Source organism: Pelmatolapia mariae, linkage group LG2 (assembly GCF_036321145.2).
Source record: "Pelmatolapia mariae isolate MD_Pm_ZW linkage group LG2, Pm_UMD_F_2, whole genome shotgun sequence".
Classification (NCBI taxonomy): domain Eukaryota; kingdom Metazoa; phylum Chordata; class Actinopteri; order Cichliformes; family Cichlidae; genus Pelmatolapia; species Pelmatolapia mariae.
In genome coordinates this window covers 23,327,793-23,333,551 of record NC_086228.1, presented here as the reverse complement: position 1 = coordinate 23,333,551, position 5,759 = coordinate 23,327,793, and the positions used below count along the sequence as shown (strand labels likewise).

The window sequence follows — 5,759 nt, the reverse complement described above, 5'->3', positions numbered from 1 at the left end:
CCGGATCAGTCCGCATGTTCATGGCGCCAGCATTTGTTATGGAATATATTGAGCAAACCTGGAGATATTATTGTTGTCATTGCTGTGGATCTTTACTGACTTGGTGAGTAAATGTTTACTCTTATTCAAACTGATTTTGTGGCTTCTCTTAGTTTAGCACCAGGTTTATAATCTTGCTAGCTAGTTAGTGTTAGCCTAGCGTTGCTGCTGCCGCTGTGCTCATGTTACTTAAAAATTAACACCACAGCCTTAAAAACCTTACATAAAACTACGTCGGTGAATTTTTTTGTTGATTGTTTGAAATAAATAAGTGAGATAAGAGCCCAGACAAAATTCTTTGGGAGGTGCAGCCGTTAGGGGTGGGATAGGTGTGGGTGTGGGGGGTGGATAACGGAGCTCTCCGAAAACGTGGAAGCACTTTTGCAAATATGTGATATTTTGATAAATTAAGTAGATATTTGAGCATTATACAGCTACATTCTCGCCTGAAAATATCTTAAAATGTTATTTTGTGACCCAGAAAGGGTAGTCTGGTGAAAAAGAGGATCGCATTTGTCGGCCACGGTTGTCGGAGCCTGTGCGCACTTGTAAGCGCGGCAATGGCGGAGGAGCACTGCTGAAAAACGTATTACTTTTTCTGGGTCACAAAATAAACTTTTAAGATATTTTCAGGCAAGAATGTAGCTGTGTGAATTTCAAATATCTGCTCGATTTATCAAGACATCACATATTTGCAAAAATGCTCCGACGTTTTCGGAGACGTCTATTTTTTCATGCTTTGTGGCAGCTTTAGAACATCTGTGGCATCTATTAATGTCAAATCTAGCCTTTATTTAACAACATAAGCGAACTCTATGTTACAATGATTGCACAGCCATTAAGGATCAAATCAGTTTCTGAAATATGTTCTGTTTTTTCTCCCTCTGCTTGCTTCTTACTGTCTTTGAGGCTCGGGACCAGCACTCCTGTTGTTGGACAGAAAGACATCAACTCAGTGGTAAGTATTTTGGTTTTCCAATATATTAGCAACTGTCAGTGACATTTATATTAATCAGGCTGAACTTTAATCATACTTTAGATCAGCCTGTCTTACTTATTGTTTTATTTGTGCTTTGGTTTGGGGAAGTTGTTTCTTTACTGATCTTTACCTGTCTTCTGTTATTAGACTTGAGATATGACTGCACTGTGCTGTTGCTGTGACTCCAGTTAATTCTACAAGACATGCTGTGTAAGTAAACAAACAACAACAGTTTGGTCTGCATTTCTTGAAAGATCACATCCCCCAAACTTAGTTTAGAGAGTCTACACTGTATATAGTGAAGTCTGCAAGTTTTCTAACAGCAAAATTTGTTTTGTGCCCAAAATCATTTTGCACATCATTAGAATGAAAGTTATTGCCCATGTTTGCATAGCCCTTTTTAAAATTATTCTTTCATGACAATATTGTGTGTTGCGTGGTGGTCACGGCTATCCAGACTGACAATTTGGGACATTGAATGTCACCTCTCCGGCGGGGAGGGAGCCTGAGATTGTCTAAATTGGAGTCTGTTTTATACCAAATGCAGAAAAAATGTTTTAAGAAAGCAATTAAGTTCATGTTCCAAAAAATATGATTGTTTGCTTGCAGGACACCAGGAGAGATGAGTCCCCCGTCACAGATGGTGTGGTCAGTGAAGATGGTCGCCTGCAGGTTCAAGCTCATTGCATCTCCAACCCACATCCACTGCGACTGTACTTAAGGGAAGTTAAAGACTTTCTTCTGCACTTACATTTGGATCACCTGGATCCATGACAGTCATTCAGGCAGTAATGCCTGGACTGGAAACAAGCCATCCTTAAAATATTACAACATTCCAGCTCCTGTGTTGGAATGAAAAACGAATGTGTTGTTTAAATTAGAGACTGCACTTGTGACAGAACAATAAATATTTTATGTTGATTATATAAATAATGTAAGTACAAAACAAACTTGTGGTAGGCCTAAACTTATTTTCAGAATAATTACATCTAAGACTTTGTTTCGTTGTAAGATTATAACAGTGATGGCAATATCATTTTTATTCAGCAGAACAGTGTCCAGTATGTTGGCTGTTGTACTTTGTTGTGTTTGAAAATAAAAGTTGTGCTCATTTTAACATCATTACAAAAGTGTTGTTAATTATTTTTAATGATATTCATGGTACCACAAATTGTTTTTTCATTTAGTTGAACTTGAAATGTTTGTCAGTAGGTAAAAAATTAGTATTGTCAGAAAGTCAGAAATATCAAGTTATTCTTAATACTGCAGACTTGCAATGTATAAGTTGTCCTAACAGTCATCCTAAGTAAGCTTTACTTAGTTTTTTTGAGGCAACGAGTTTCCATAATTTTTTTGAGTTCTGGGAACTAACACGGCTGTGTACATTTTGAGTAGGGTGTACTCAAAATGAGTAAGTTGCCCAAACTTGGTCATCTTACGTAAACTTGATCCAATTTTTTTGAGTTCTGGGAACAAATGAGCTTGTACAGAGTACTCAAAATAAATACGTTGTCCTAACTTAGTCATTTTTAGCTAAGCTTTACTCAATTTTTTTGAGGCAACGAGTTTCCATAATTTTTTTGAGTTCTGGGAACTAATTAGATTTTACAGTGTAAAAACAATTTAAACTTATTAAAGCACAAAGGTTATTCTGGCACATGTGTGGTTATTTTAAAATGGCCTGTTTTTTTCTTGTAGTGGTACATCACATTTAAGACTTTCAGATTTGAACCAATGGATTGTTTCATACATTTGAATACAATTTAAAGTGTTAAAGCAATAATACTAGACATTAATACTAAAACAGTTAAAATGTTAATATTTTGTTTAAAGTTTCAGAATAAGTAAACTTCATAGAGTTGCCCTTTTGTGGTTTCAGACTAAAATAAGCTTGTGCACCTCTTTGTCAGAGCTGACATCTAGTTTCCACTGAGTATTAAGCACAAACCACACACTGTGTGAATACCTAGTAGTTTATTTGTTTTTTTGGTTCAGAACATTCTTTCACAAACACACAAATACATGCCTGATTTCTCATATGAGGGATAACGTGTGAGCATTTTTTTCTAATGAATTTCCTTTGGTTTCACAAAGGGCATGACTTTTCAGTATGAGCACATTTCATTTAAAGCAGGGCAGTGACCAAAGCAAGAATGCAAATCTGATGCCACATGCAAAAAAATCTGCTGAGGCCACCACTCGTGCTATGACCCACACAAATACAAATAAGAACTTGTGTGAACTAAAGGGTCACTGTACTGCCCTGTAGCATCTAGCTTGAGCATGCTGAGCGATGGCTTTTGAGGTTAAAGATTCAGATAAAGAACATATAGTTCTTTCCGTTTCCTTGATTAACATGATTCCAGCGTATTCTGCATTTTGAAGTGTGACACAATGGCATACTTGTCCATTACACAACACATTATACTACATGACACCAGTAGTTAATAATCTAATGCAGATCTATTCTATAAAAATAAATAAATTTAAAAAATCTATAATCATAACTTATTTCGGCTAATATTATTTTTGCTATTTTAGTAATCATGGGTTGGCATTAAGCTATGGTAGCTCTTATAGACCATTGATTCTAAAAGCAGTTAAAAATTCCTGAGCATATAACTTTTGGCTGGCCGGAAGAGAATTTGATGGGAGATTTGAAGACAGAAATCATGAACTGGATTATGCTCTAGTTAAGATCTGAAATATTTCATTTGCATAGTTTCAAAATACGTTCAGCATTGTTTTTATGATTTACTTTCATGCAGTCAGAGTGCGGCCTTGTGGATCATTTTTTGTGTCATTTAAAATAGAATTTTCAGAACCCCTCCTTCCAAACTTGAAAGATTGCTCACTTCCTGTAATCATATCAGGAGATGCCTCAAACAGCATGAGGTGTATAAAAATGATTTCAAATAGGATTTTCTTATTTCATAAAAATTATTACTGACTCTAAGTAATAAAAAATTAGGCATGCCTTTTGTCAAAACAGTTCTGACTTGTTGGGGCATGGAGGAGGGACCTCCAGGGGACTCCTGTGCTGTCTGGAATTTGGACTTTGGCAATAAATCCTCTGTGGACTCTACAGTCAGGGCTTGTTCTGGCACATCCCAGAGATGCTCTTGGGTTGGGTACTGGAGACCTAGTATTGTGGGTGAGCGTCCCAGGCTTTTGAGTTTCTTTGAGCTGAACAACTGTAGGTGTTTCAAGACTGCTGCTGTCAGGGACAATATGTCCCACATACTGAGACCATGTCCCACATTCTGAATGAATCATTCTAAATCAACTTAAGTCACAAAGCCACAGAGATGATTAGCAGACAGAACAGCAACCAGTTTCATAGTTACTAGAACAGAAAGAGAACAGATGACTGTAAGAAGACTATAGAATAAAACCATAATGACAGACATCAGCAACTGTTTATACTTTCTGTATTTCACCTACTGAGTGTGAGGAATTACAGTAATGGCAGTTACTGTCTCACCATGATTGAGTTTAAGTTTCCTGAGGGAATTGGCTGGTTTAGACCTAGTTTTTCTTTTTCTTTTTGTCTACTTTTAGTTGAGTTTTTATTAGTTTCAGTGTTAGTTTCATTATTTGGGGTTGAAACCCAAGGCTTTCCAGAATGGGCAAGTTTTGGGAAAACCAGTATAGATATTACCATAAAAACAGAACTTTTTGAAAGCAGTGACTCACAGCCTTGTAGACATCCAAAGTCTGACGATATAAGTTTCTCAAAGCCTAATCAGGCAAATTTTTAGAAAATGTTACCACACTAACAAACGCTAATACTAAAGATATTTTCTCCATATTTTATTTAAGTTAGTTTGTAAAGTTTACAAAATAGTTTCAGTTATCTTTAATTTTTTCTATTTTTTTTAAATAATTATTTTATATGAGAACATTTTTTTAAATTAACTATAATAACATTGCATCAAACCACCTTTTGGTATCAGTCACATAATGCACAAACATATTCTTTGCCTCAAATTTAGCTTGTTTCTATACCTATCTGGTCACTCTGCCTGTCATTGGTGTCAATGTTGGTGTGCTTTCACTAAGCTGATGTTATTGCTTGTATCCCAATGCGCATATCATTTAGGTCAGGATTGTCAAACAGAAGGCATTTGTAACTATATCGTCATAAGTTTTACAGCTTCTCCTATTGATTGCCATTGCCCACACCAAACCAAAGTATTAAGAAATAGATAAACAATTAAATGAAGGAAAAGTTTCTGTTTTTAAACTATGCACTATAGAAATGTCTGCATTTTCTATGAATTAACATAAACTTGTTGTAAATGTTTCATAAACAGTCTGGACAATGTGCTACCAGTAATTTTATACATTTGTCATATGGAAAAACTGAGAGTTATTTTTCTTATATTAAGACAAGTCAGGTATGAAATGTTTAGTTAAAAGCCTTTACAGTGACAGAAAGGAAATTTTCCCCGGTCTGGGTTGTGTGTGGCCCACAAAGTGCACTGACTTTAACAACCTTGATTTAAGTTATTTGGGGGTATAAGATGTTGCCTAATGCAGAAACATACACAAAATAATTCAGCTGAGAAAAATGTGTAAAATGAAACTAAAACCTAGAAGTTCTTCCCATCTAGCGACGGGCGTCGATACTCCCTGACCTTTGGTGTCACGCTGGTACCCCAGCACGGGAATTCAGACAACATTACCCACAGTGCAGTGCAAGCCGCACCTTCGCCGGGTGGAGCTTGTGAACGTGGGA

General features: G+C 36.3%; 1 long non-coding RNA gene across 1 annotated transcript; it reads left to right on the top strand.

Annotated features, from left to right (window-relative positions):
• Positions 1-479: 479 nt before the first annotated feature.
• LOC134636203 (uncharacterized) lies at positions 480-2,337 on the top strand. Its single transcript, XR_010095005.1, has 3 exons — positions 480-997; positions 1,166-1,228; positions 1,628-2,337. It is a non-coding gene; the product is annotated as an uncharacterized LOC134636203 (long non-coding RNA).
• The last annotated feature ends 3,422 nt before the right edge of the window (positions 2,338-5,759 follow it).